General features: G+C 29.9%; 1 protein-coding gene across 18 annotated transcripts in view; it reads left to right on the top strand.

The window, feature by feature from the left end:
- Window positions 1–2830: 2830 nt before the first annotated feature.
- The window catches only part of LOC107448298 (TEA domain transcription factor 1 homolog scalloped), a 111980-nt gene continuing 101063 nt past the window's right edge, over window positions 2831–13747 (top strand). For 12 of the 18 annotated variants that reach the window (XM_071182158.1, XM_071182172.1, XM_071182165.1 and 9 more), the window contains exon 1: window positions 2838–2981. The gene's annotated coding sequence lies outside the window, so the exon portion shown is untranslated. Of the gene's footprint in view, window positions 2982–13747 lie in introns of all 18 variants that reach the window. The other 6 variants (XM_071182176.1, XM_071182169.1, XM_071182173.1 and 3 more) reach the window with 4 other exon arrangements.

Here is a 13747-nt window from a genome sequence, read left to right as displayed (position 1 = left end):
AACAAGGCTCTCTTCCAAATAATAACTTTTCCAATTTGCAGTTGCAGTTATTTAATTAAGAAAAGCAGCTATTCATCATTGAAATTTCCTTATTTTACAAACTCAGTTATTGAGAAATGTTTGAATATGAATGATTTTTTCTAATATGAATATTTTTTTCACAATTTTTTTTTTGGAATTTGTATCTTAGTTCAAATATAATTCTGATAATCTAACATATTTTTTTTAGTAACTATTAGGCTGTTTTTTATTATTAAAAAACATACCAAAAAATATATTTTTGCTTGTAGTTAGAGCATCAGCAAATTCAAAAATAAATACATGCTAAAAAAATATTATCAAATTCATATTTGAAATAATGAAGGGAAATTTATGGGAAAGAAAAAGTTGGAAAAAAAATTCTTCGAGTAGTTTCGGATGGCATGAGCTTTTGACCACAAGGAATGCACAAAATCTCCCAAAAGAAAATTCGTCTTAAAATTTCAAATGACAAATTAAAAAGAAGCTTTTGTTTTCTACTTAGTTACGTCTCTTGTTTAATCCTAAAATTTGATTAATTTAATTTAAGACAAAGCTAAAATGAAAAACACGGGGGATTGTTGCAACTTTCTTACATAAGCATAAGAGAAGATTTGTGATTTGCCTATTTTTTGATCACAAAAAGGTCTAAATTAGCTTTAAAAAAAAAATTAAAAAAAAAAAAAAAAAACTAGTTTGCATTACACGATGAAATCAAAATTAAGTCGATAGATTGAAGTAAATGCTTAATGTATAAAAAGGTACAATTAAAAAATTATCGTCAAGCGTGTAAATAGGTACAAGTCAAAATTTTTTTTCTTTTTACATTATATTACTTATTATACGACAATTTTCATCAGTTCCTAATTAATTGGCTTTCTTTCAGATAAACCTCATTTTATAAAAAAAAGTTTACTAGCAAATGTGAACACACGAACCAAAGTATGGTGACTAATTATATCTCGAAAGCATTTAATCGAAAGAATAATAAAAAATAAAAAAAATAAATTCATAATTTTAACAATATTTAAATTTGGTTTTATGTCAAGTAGTTGAACCTCTAGATCAGACTTTTTTCTTCTGCATAATAAATAAATTATTGTATAATTAAGGGATTTTTAATTGAATCTAAACTCTCGGATCCCTTATGAGCGTTCAACGGAACTGTAGTGTTCCACAGAACGCTTTTTCAGAATCACTGCCTTAATAACTTCTTAACTATTGGTTTTATAGGCATGGATTTGGCATTATTCGATTTAGCGTACAAAAATGCATCGGAATTAATACCTTACTTGTCTAGATCAGGGGTTTCCAACTAGCTGCCGGGGGGCCACATCCGGCCCGCGAAGCCGTTTTTTGTGGCCCGCGAAGTAAAATATATTAGTTGTCATTTTTTTGCGGACAATTTTCGTAAAAAATCTACATGGGTTTAAAATACTTTTCTCGTTAATAAGAGCCTAATTTCTTCGTTTCTGTGTGCAAAGAAATTTATTTTTCAGGTTTTGCATCCAAGAAAATATTTATTCAAGTACAAAAATAATTGTGCATGTTTGCTCTTTTTAATTTAATTTTTTTTTTTTGTATTTTGCGATTATAATTAGCATGTGCGCATCAGAAAATTTCTCGAAGAAATTCTTCGATTTAACTTTTTGAAACCACTCATTTTTGACGAAAATATTTACACACAAATTTGTAAATTTTAAATTTAAAATGTAAATATCTATTCTCTGGTGGTTGCAGCAGACAAACCTCAATTTTCTCATGGAATATTTTGTGTGCTACCATGTAAGTTTTAATGCCTTAACAATTAGACAATTAGTAGCACATTAATTGTTTAATACACAGGTGCACATTAAAGTTATTGTAGCCCGAATTTTTTAATATGCAAATAAATATTTTTAAAAATCTACTTCTTATTTTAATTTGTAATTCAATACTTTTGTTCTTTACAACTTGGTAAAACTGTGACAGTAATATTTAATGTTCTTTCAAACATAAAAGAGTCCTACAAAAAATTTTGGTAAAGTTGCGGCTCGCCATTTGATTTGTGTTTTTAATTGTGGCCCCCGGCCTCATGTAAGTTGGAAACCGCTGGTCTAGATAGTGAAGTTTAAGCTTATAAATGCCCTCAGTAAATTTAAGATTGCCCCTAAAGTTCATGCATATTTTGCAGATATTCATATTAGTTCTAATCCAAACCTACTCCTAATTATTTTCGCATTAAAATTTATTTTTCGTTTTGATGCTCGAATAGATCTATAGTGACTGAATTTAAAATCAGTGAGTTAAGCTTCGACTAAAAGCGATATGAAATTTAAATTAAATTATAATTAAAGAGATTAAATGCACTATTAAATTACTTATATTTGCTTTTATACCCGACTTTTTAGTTATATATCAACTCCATTACGTTTATTTTACTATTATCACAAACCCTAATTAATTTGTTCAAATAACTTTTAAAATAATTTATCCATTTAACTCATAACCCACATTCTGATCTATTATGATTTAATTTAATTTAAATAAAATTCCCCTTCCTACAGAATTAAAAAAAAAAATTCTATTTGATAAGCTGAGTTTATTTTTCTTCTTTCTTGTAAGTTACAACTCTTTACGCCCTTTCAATTCCACAACAGCTAAAAGAATGAACGAAATATTCAGAAAGAATGCGAAAAATGCAGCTACCTTGGATATCAAGCAACTTGTTGCTATGCTGGACTCGAAACTAACTCCCTTTGGCGAGAAATATTGGCGGTTTCGTTTTCACCCATTGGCAAGTGACGCAAAGAAGCTTGGCGATACCAGGCACGGCAACCCTATTCGACGTTGTACAGATTCTTTGTCTCATACTTGGCATACCAAGGAGCGACTTTGAGTTGGATTTCTGAGTTTCGTTAAAAACGTGCGCGAATATTTGATCAACAATCTTCATTCTCGGCTTTAGTTTGTTTTATTTATTGGTAAGTACCATTTTGAATTGTTATTGATCTTAATAGTTTTGGTATTTGTTGTGAAATAAAATCGGAATATTTGAAAGACCGGTGGATGATGTCCTGTGAGCATTTCGCATCTTTCGCATAGTTGACGTGCTTTGCTTAACTTCCGCTTGAGACGTCAGAGGGAGGTCTCGATTGGGCTACTCGTGCAAAACTCTCGCCACCAGCTTTCATCTTGCTTAACTTTCTTCTAACGACTGGATGAATTGTTTTCGGTTAGGGGGTTTTTAAAGTAAGCGAAATCATATCGGCCGTGCGAAATGGGTTAGCAGATATTTTTGTTAAATTTACGAATTGCACGGAATTTCAGACGATTGCGTAATCTGCTGTGGAATTATGACTCATGTTCTATCATTTGTTTATTCATGCTCCCCTTGTCTTTGTGTTTTTTATTTTGTTATCGTTTATCACTTATATATTTACTTGATCACGTACTTGATTGATTATAATTCTAAATTAGCTTTTTTTTTTGGAAGGTGTGTAAAAAATAATAGGAAGAAGAAAAAAAAGACTCTTGTGTTCAAAAAATTTAGCGAAGGATTGTTGATTTTTTTCCCGATTAATTCTGTTGATGTTATATTTAACGTTTTAGTATTTATTATAATTTTAAGTTAATATAAAATGCATCTTTAGACATTTTATTGGGGATATGTGCGTGTAATTTTGTTTGCAGTATATTTTTTAAAATCTTTTTAGCTTTTAATTTCTGACATGTATAGGTAAATACTTTCGATTATTTTATTTTTCATTTATTTAATTACTTACCCTTCTAAGCTAGCTTCTGTCGTACTATTTTTTAATTATTTATGGAGATCAATCTTTTGTCTAGTGTCACTTATGTATCCATTAATTTTTCATGGTATCTGTTAAAGATTTTCAAAAAAATTTTCGCGCACAAAGCTCTTGTTTACTTGTGGCAACATTCTTCCGATTTTTTTAAAAATTAAAGTAGCATTGAATTCGTGCTTACTTGGCAATTCGTCTGATTTTTATTTTTAGTTGATTAAACTAAAAATTTTTTTTGCTTGACGATATTTTTCTATTTATTTTTTTTGTTTGTTTCAATTTATGAATCTTACTCAAAATTCTTGTTTAGTTAGCAATATTCTTCCGATTTTTTTTAATCAAGAAAATAAGCACTAAATTCTTGCTTACTTGGCAGTATTCTATTTTTTTCAATGTAAAAAAATAACTCAACTTTCTTGTTTACTTGGCAATATTCTTCTGAGTTTAAATTATGCTTTTATTCCTCGTCACCGATTGGGTTGAATTTAAATTTTTCAGTCGTTGGGAGTAACTTGAGTCCCATACAAGTTCAATATCAAATCGCCCTTTGTTGACTAACAAGACCGACGGATGCACCTGGCGTCAGGCCACCGATTGTGTTTGACCTTTTAGGGGTAGGAACCAGTTTAGACATTTTTTTCCTTGCTATTTTTGATCAAGATATTGATCGATGTTTTCGAAACCCCTGAGGGTATAATATTAATTTGAAGTACTCAAAAGTTATAGAATGCTTTTCTGTTATTAGATGTTTTAGGAAATACCATTATGTAGACGATTTTGTTTACCAATTTTATGAGTGGTTCTTAAACATTAACGCAAGCTTATTGGAATAAATTTGATAAAAATTGTTCTGCATTCCTTTTTTTGTTTGTATGTATAATTTTGCCATTAAGACAAGCATCAAGCCTTCTGATGAAAATGTATTTTTTTTTAAAAATCCAATTTCAATTGCATGTAGTGTTGGACTTCGAGTTTTTTTTAAAGGAAATAGTTAATTTCGTCTTATTTTTTTGTCTGCCTTAATTTACGAGTTTTCGAAGAGTATCTTTCTTTAGTAAATGAAAGATCATAAAGCAGTTAAATTGTTGAAGTAAAGAAATTTTTAAAGGGAATTAATTATTTTCAAAGAATCATTTCTAAGGAATCACTATCATTGATTTGTTAAAAGTTTACCTATACATATAGAATTATGACAACGAAATTGAAATAATTTGTGACTTGAAATAATTTATAATTAATTAGTTAATTAGTGCTAACTATAAATTGATTTTCGAAATGAGGCATCCTTTCTTTGAATAATTCTGCCTTTTATCAACTGATTTAGATTTATGGTAAATATTAACTTCCAATTTTTTCCCCATAAGTTTACTTTTTTTATTTTTACAGACCACTCATATATTGTTACAAATTATGAATACCCTTTTGAGCATAATATTGAAATTATCATAATTTGAGAGATTGACCAGTTCATTGCTGAAGATCTGTGAGTTCACATCAATGGGATTGGGATTTTTTTTTTTTTTTGAAATTCCGTGTTACTATTTTTGTAAGAGTGACGGTATGTTGAACTTATCTGATTATTTTCTTTATCAGATTCAAGGGAATGCGTTGACGTTATATGCGAGTAATATTTGTTTATAAATTGATTGGCAAGGTGTGAAGTTAAGTCAAAGAATTTAGAAAGCGACCGTACCACACAGCGCAATTTCTTATTAAGCAGTAATTTTTTTTTTCGAATCTAAAATTTTTTTTATAAAAATTCTATGTTACTTAATTATGTTTTTTAAAATTTTATATTCCCCTTCTCCCTTGTATGCAAAAAGAGGAAAGTAAGAAAAAAATGCCAGTTACATGGCATGCTTACGTATGAAAGTCGCTATCTCCTATCCCCTTTGATTTTCCCTTTAGTTTTGAATTTTATTGTAGTGGTCTAATTTTAAGGTTAAATTCAAATAAAAGATGTAACTTAGTACGAATCAAAATGTACGTTTTATTTTCATTCATTTTATAAAGTTTTGAGCAGAATATTCTTGAGGGAATCTTTCGTGTTTTCCTTCTATTGTGGTCAAAACTCTTGACCTCTTAAATGGTTAGAAAAATATTTTTCCCATTTTTTCTTTCCCTGATTTTAATTTAAAAATTTTCCGATTGTAATTTTTAATTTCAAGTTTCGAGAACAAGAGGATTTTAATGTCGTACGTATGCGTTGTTGATATCTGTTCTCCCTTTTGTCAGTATAACTTAACAAATCACGAACTCCCATTACCGTTAGATGATTGCGTGTAATATTTGAACGACCCCTATATTGTATTGTTTTTGTACTGACGCTTTGTGTAATATTTTATAATTGACAACCGTAAGTAAAAGCATTTAAAAATTGCAATAAATTTTACTGAATTTCTGTTGTTAACGTATATATATATAATATTCACCAGGGATCTGTCCAGACATTTTGTGAAAGGTCCGTTTTTCGTGAAATTGTGAAAAAATTACTCACATTTTTTCAACCACGGTCCGCTTTTATGAATTTGTGCAAATAGGGTCCGTTATTGCAAAAAAAAGAACTTTTTCAAGGAGTTTTTAAATTGTAAAGACATACAAGATTGTGCTCAACGCTGTAAAATTATAATTAAAAAACTTAAATTTTAAAAAATAAACAACAATTGCTGCTTCTAAATTAGAGATGCAACATACAAATATTTGGTATTTAGCCTATACTGCTGAATGCAGAATATTCATTTCAGACGAATAATGGAAGAATCGTCTGCTGAAGACAAAACTTATATTCGTTTACATCCATATTTCTTGTTTTCTGCCCTGGGAAGGGTTTTACTAAAGTGCCCACATTAAAAGTTAGCTACGCTCGCCTACCTACGGAACTGTTTTGTGACACTTCTTCGAGTTATTTATTCTAACAGAAACTCGTAAGGTGTATAAAAACTAAAATAAAAGATAAAAAAAAAAAAAAACTGACTATGTTAAAATAGAACAAGTAATAAACCTTAATGAGGTTAAAAAACAAAACTGAGGTATAAGGTATAATCATTGTCAACGTATTGCAAGCCTTTGTCTGTTGCTCTCTTGTGTTAAAATATTAAACTGAAAGCTCTAAATTATATCACCTGCGTAAATAAAGAAAAATCAAAATAATAGTTTTAGAAGGTTTCTATTATGAGCAGCCAATCCTTAATCCTTCATTTTTGCGCAACTTACAACTCACTTTTGCCTTTTCATTGATCTTATCACGATTGATTCACGCATTACATAAGTGTCGTGTATTAAATAATGTTAATAAAGATATAAATTATGTAAATCAAAATGTAAATTATGTGAAAGAACTGAATGATTTTAATCAAATGTTGTATTCGAAAATACAATGAGTTGAATTTTCTAAAAAATTTTATTTAGCTATCGTTTATTTATGTATTTTTTTAAGATAAGACTAACTTATTAAAAGTATTGTTAGTGAATCTTTTTTATTTTAAGTGAACCACAAGTTTTTTGCATAGTGTTAAGAAGTATAAATGAATTAGTAAATTTTATCTTTCATTATTGTTATCAAATGGACTCAGTCAAGTATATCTGAGTTTAACTATACAGGAGATGGGGAAAAAAAGTGCAAGCAATAATTTAAATACAGTAGAACCTCGTTAACTCGAACCTCGATTTCACGAATTTTTTTTTCTAATCCCTCGATAACTTGAATTTTCTCTCTCCATAAATAGTGTAGATTTTTCTTCTGAAAATAAAAAACTATTCCAAAAAAAAAAAAAAAAATTTTTTTTAAGAATAGAAAACCAATTCTCATAATGATAAACTTTTTTTTAAAAAATGGACGTAAAGACGTCAGTGGCATGGAATGATGTGTCTTCCTCTACGATAATGAATGGCTTCAAGAAGGCTGGATTCATTAAAGATCACGAAAGTAGTCAAACAATCAATATCGTTAATTCTGCTGAAAACTACACCGAAAATGATTGGGACAGATTGATCGGACTCATGAAACTCGATGACATGGAATTTCATGACTTTGTAAACGTAGATGATGCAGTAACAGTGAGTGGTCAGTGTGATGACAATGATATCATCGCTCAAACGAAAGCTTCTTGTGAACTATCAGAAGAAGAGGATGAGGAAATCGAAGATTTACCACCCAATGTTACTAACAAACAAGCACTTTCTGCAGTGGACACTGTAAGAAGATTTATTGAGAGGCAGCCAAATATGTCAGAGGAGACACTTAAAGCTATAGTCCACTTAGAAAGTGTTACAGACAAACTTCCTTACACATCTCTAAAGCAAACAACAATTGAATTTTTTTTAAAATGAAAGTGTAAAAAGTTTCTTTAGAATAAATATGGAATAGTAAATATGGTATGTACAGAGCATTTTTCTTTATTCTACCATCGATAACATGCGATTTTTGGTAATTCGAATTTTCGGTATCTCGAATTTTTTCTCCTCTCCCTACAAGTTCGAGATATCGAGGTTGGACTGTATTACAATAAAGCAATGTTTATTAGCTACGTGACGTACTTCACTCAAGTTAGAGATAACTTGTTCTGGTCTTCGTTTTTCTCACATTTATTTTGTCTGAGTTACTTAATGTGACACAATTATAAATAATACAAAATTTATAATTTTTATAGATTTTCCGTTTTTTAAGTTGTGAATATTTTTCTTTAAATTTTAATTTCTTTAAGTTTTTCGTTAAAATTTTGATTATGCGTATTAAAAACTAGTATTAAACGAATTCTTTCAAAATGGACCATTTTGGTAATCGATATGAGTATGAGACGACGGTTTTCAAAAATTCGTTTTTACTTTTAGGGCCTATATAGAATTATTCCCCCTATTTTATAAGTAGTCCTTTTTAAAATCGTGTCTTTTTGAATTTTAAGTTTTATTTATGACATAAATCATTCCCGCTACAACCCATTGTAGCCCAGGAGGTTAAGGCTCCACAATTTCATGATCACCGGTGTATTGTGACAATGTAGTCAGCCTTGCTCACAGGCCACCTCTACTTCCCTGATAAGTTAGTACTTGTCGTACTGAAGAAGCTGGAGTGGGATTCAAGTCGTCACTTCACGTTCAGTATCTTAACCACTAATCCATCGCAGCATTTATGATTCATAGTCATATTAATTGAGTGGTCATATTAAAAAAAAAAAAAAAANAAAAAAAAAAAAAAAAAAAAAAAAAAAAAAGTACATAAAAACAGCAAATGCTCAGGGGTCTTTGTGAAACATCTGATGAAAACAGGAAATAGACTTCTATTTTTGTAAACATAAAATAGTGGTCTCTTCAGGTATGTGAAATGCCTTGTTTTCAAAATATTTATTCTAAAATCAAGCTTTTTCGTCCAAGGCTCTGTTTTTCTGAATATGCGAAATAATGTTTGAGTGTGTGTGTGTGTGGGGGGGGGGAATGTGTTTTTCGGGAGCTGTAGTTTTACATTTGTGTGGTCAGTTAAGGTTATATATTCTGTGAAGGGTTTGTTTTTACGATAAAATTTTTGTTTTTTAGGGCGGGGGTACAGTTGTTCATCAAAATAACGTACTATCTTCTATGAAAAATGTTTTTACTACATATTTAGTTATTAAATTCGTAATTTCATAAAAATTTTACGGCTCGACGTTTTTTTTTTTCCTGCCTAATAATAGTATTTTTAAAATAATAGTAGTTGTAAATAATAGTAGTTTTATTTTTAGGATTTAAAGTTGCAAATTTATATTTAATTTTGTAAGCTTGATTTAAATATAAATTGTTTTAAAACTACAAAATTTTTTAAAAGTTGGTCGGAAGAAAACTCAATGTTAAAGGAGACGCCTTAATATTACGTAAGCATATTTTTGGTAATTTTTGTCTACTCCCCTTTGTCAGCAAATGAGGGGCAAATTAAAAAAAAAACACACCCATGCTTACGTAGGATAATATCGACAGCCCCACACGAGTTTTAATTAATAACTTTTTTGTAGTAATCTAATTTTATAATTGAATTCAAATATAAAATTTTGAGTATAATATTCTTAAGGAGTCTCTTATTTTTCTTATGTGCTCAAAACTTTTGATCTCTGAAAATCTTCAAAGAAATGTTCTATAATTTTTTCTTACCCCTAATTCTACTTTTATTCCAATTCAAGTGCATTATTTTTGTTTTGTTTTGCATTTTAATAAAATTTTTAATATAAGGGAATTTTAATTTCGTATTGCTCGCACCCCTCCTTCTTGTCAGGCAAAAAAAAAAAAAAAAATGCACAAAGCCCCTTTTCCTGTAGGCGTTTACATAATAATTAGACGATCAAAAAATAATAGAGAAAACGATTTTTTAAATAGCAAAAATTATTTTAATGCGTTATTACATCACTAAAATCTTTTGCATTATACGTATTTTCTTTTCTGGATTAAATTTTAAACTTTTTATTTGTTTTTTATACTAAATTTTGATGTTTTGAAAAAAGTCCATCAAATTCATTAACATTGCTCTCTATCATTTATTCTGCGTAACGCATTTTAAGTTGAAACTCCAAAGAATTCATCACTTGTGTTCCATTTTTCCTTGGTTAATTATCATCAATCGTTTGCGAGAGAGAGGGCGAAAATCGTTTGCATCGGAGACAAGAATTTATTCTCTTTCATTTTTCATTAGTGTGTGGAATTTTACCCAAAGAAACTTTGAATCACCTTGACTGGAGCAATATGCATATTGGATCAAGGGGGTGGGGGTTCTTTCTAATAAGTTCATTGTGTGATAATAGTTGATAAAAAGAAAATCTGCGGTTAACCACAGATTTTATGACTAATGAAGGATTTTCTGGGAAAAAGGTGTACACAACCCATTAAAGGTGGAGGTTATTTATTAGAATGAGCTGTGAAACACACTGTTCATTGTAGCTCAAAACAATGAAGGAACCGGAATTTCCAGTTTTGGAACTGGTCGTCGCATCTGTCCCTCTCTCACGATACCCCAAGACACCCTTTTTCTTTTTTTACTTTTCTTTTCTTTCTTTCTTCACTTTTTCTTCTTCAGTTGAATACACTAAACAGGATGATTCACCTGTCTTTTTCTTCTTTTTTTCTCATCTCATTTATTTTCGCTCTTTATTATTTATCACGGAATCGGAGCAATTGGATTGGAAGATGGAACTGTTTAATATTCTGTTGTAAATATTGTTTATGCGGTATTCTGGTTTCATTAGTTTGCGGTTGTTTTCTAGATTGTGCAGGACTGTAAATTTTGATTAGCTACTTATTTTCATCCAGTTTGACACCATTTAACTAATGTTTACTACCTTTATTATTTAAGTAGTTTTTATTTTATTTTTTAAAGGCCGCTATACCGAGAGAAAAACTTAACATTGCGAATTCTGTTTCACTTCATTTGGTAATTTTAAATGTAGAAAAAAATGAGTTCAGATAAATACAGGGTAAACTATAAAATTTCAAATGCTGATTATATTGAAAAAAAAAATGCAAAATGGCCGGATATTCGAAACTTCCGTGGTTTGAGGTGTACTTTTAGTTCAATTGATTTCACTTTTTTCTATACTTTAAATTGATAATTTGTTATAACAAAATTTGCTATGGAGAGTTTCCTGTGGGTTAACGTCCGTTAAAGGGATGGAGAGTTTCCTGTGGGTTAACGTCCGTTAATATTCTGCTTTCAGCAGTATAGGCTAAATATCAAATACATATTTGTATGTTGCATCTCTAATTTAGAAGCAGCATTTGTTGTTTATTTTTTAAAATTTAATTTTTTTAATTATAATTTTACAGTGTTGAGCATAATCTTGTATGTCTTTACAATTTAAAAACTCCTTGAAAAAGTTTTTTTTGCAATAACGGACCCTATTTGCACGCATTCATAAAAGCGGACCCTGGTTGAAAGAATGTGAGTAATTTTTTCACAATTTCACGAAAAACGGACCTTTCACAAAATGTCTGGACAGACCCCTGTTTTGTCTAGATTAACCCTAACCATTCGCTGTTTTTTATGTACATTTTCAGGATTTTAATAATATTATTTAATTTAAAATGTGGAGCTTTTTGCATTGTAGATTGTTGTGTTTGTTGTTATTCCTGTTTATTTTCGGTTATTATTGTTTTTTTTTTTGCTTAATTCCTTAAATTGAAATGATTTTTAAATTTAAATCCGTTTTGTTTTTATAAAAACTTATAATTTATTCAAGAAAAGGGCTGTTCAAATATTTCACAAGTTTAACTTCTTGACTGAAATATTGGGACTAGATCTAGTTTGTGGCTACCCTCTTTCCCCCACATTTTGAGAGGTAAAAACATTGGCTTCATAGGGGACCAGTTTTTGAGGAAGACGAGATTCAAGGACACGGTTCTAGGAAAAAAAGGTACCGGAAAAAAAGGTACGGAAAAAAAGGTCCCGGAAGAAAAAGGTACCTGGAAAAAAAGGTCCCGGAAAAAAAGGTCCCGGTAAAAAAGGTACCTGTGTAGGGAAAATATTTGAAATGAGAAGATTCGATTGAAGCGCTTTTTGCTGTTCCGTTTTTTTTGGTTTTTTTTTTCGGGTTTTTGGTTTTCTGCATGGTTTTTTTTTTTTTTTTTTTTTTTCGCGTCGAGCGTTTTTAAAGTGTTTTTTATCCAACTTTTGTTTCTTATTTATGCATTTATTCTTAAAAAGTTAATTAAATATGAAAATGTTCAATAAAATTGTTTATTTATTTTCTAAGATCATGATTCTACCGGGAATCTTGACTCTTATCTATTGAAAAAGTGTTATCAGGCTACATGAAACTTTTAGGGGAGGGGGAGTAAAATTAATGTGTTTCGCTTATAACGCTTCTAATAGAAATTTTTTGACGGGTATTTGCATGTTATTTCTTTCATTTTTCGCTTTTTTTTATTTGGTTAATAAGTTACAATTGATAACATAGCACAGAACCGTAGAAAATAACACATTTTTCACTTAAAAAATTACAAAAAAGAGTAAAACATTATTGAAAAATTTAAATAGTATCTTCCCGCTTTAAAAAATAATCAAAGAATAATAAATAAATGAAATAAAATTTAAAAAAAAAGCGTAGTACAACCAGCCTATAAGTCCCCCCCCCCCTTACCCTTCTCCTTACCTCAATGATCTAATCTGAATTATTACAAATAAAAAGAATATTCATTGAAACAGCGAGAAGCATTCATGCTGTCCAGAAAGCGAGAGGGGAAATATCCCTACAGATTTTCCCTATAGAGGTACCTTTTTTACCGGGACCTTTTTTTCCAGGGACCCTTTTTTCCGTACCTTTTTTTTCCAGGGACCTTTTTTACCGGGACCTTTTTTTCCGTACCTTTTTTTCCGTCTACCCAACGACACACGATTGCAGTCTCAATAGCTCTCTATATTGCCTGTAAATATTTTAAATTTTTTTTAAAAATCTTTTTCTCGTTATTAACTTAGATGAATTTATATCTGTGACAATTTATAATTTTCTTAAATATTAAGGGGGACTTTAAGAGATTTCTAATTATTAAGGAAGATTTATATCCCCCGTTTCCCTGGCCAATGGCGTCCATAGTCAAAAAGAAGGTTAGTTTGTTCAGAGAGAATATTTTTGTGTCTGCTTTCGTTACTTAAAATATCGTTTGCTGTAATAAATTAGCATGTTTGATCTATTCGCGATCGCAACGAACTATAGGGGGCGTTGTTGTATGAGACACATACCTGCGATTTCTATATGAACCGTCATTCAGTTACTCTGGAGACGTCGTTAATGTAGCGTGTAGCATTGCAACGTTCCTTCTTTAATGTGGCTTATTAAATTTAAAAAAGAAAAATGCTTGATCTTCTTTCTTGTACAACCGAAAACAAAATGGTATCTCTTTTTATTAGAGAAGGAATATCCAAAACACATCGGAAAAATATTTGTACATTAACAGAAAAAAATATGTATATTCTTATAAGAGTTAAAACCTAA

The sequence above is a fragment of the Parasteatoda tepidariorum genome, chromosome 6 (genome assembly GCF_043381705.1).
Source record: "Parasteatoda tepidariorum isolate YZ-2023 chromosome 6, CAS_Ptep_4.0, whole genome shotgun sequence".
Taxonomy (NCBI): Eukaryota; Metazoa; Arthropoda; class Arachnida; order Araneae; family Theridiidae; genus Parasteatoda; species Parasteatoda tepidariorum.
Note: the sequence above shows the minus strand (reverse complement) of the source record. Positions and strands in the feature narration are given on the sequence as shown.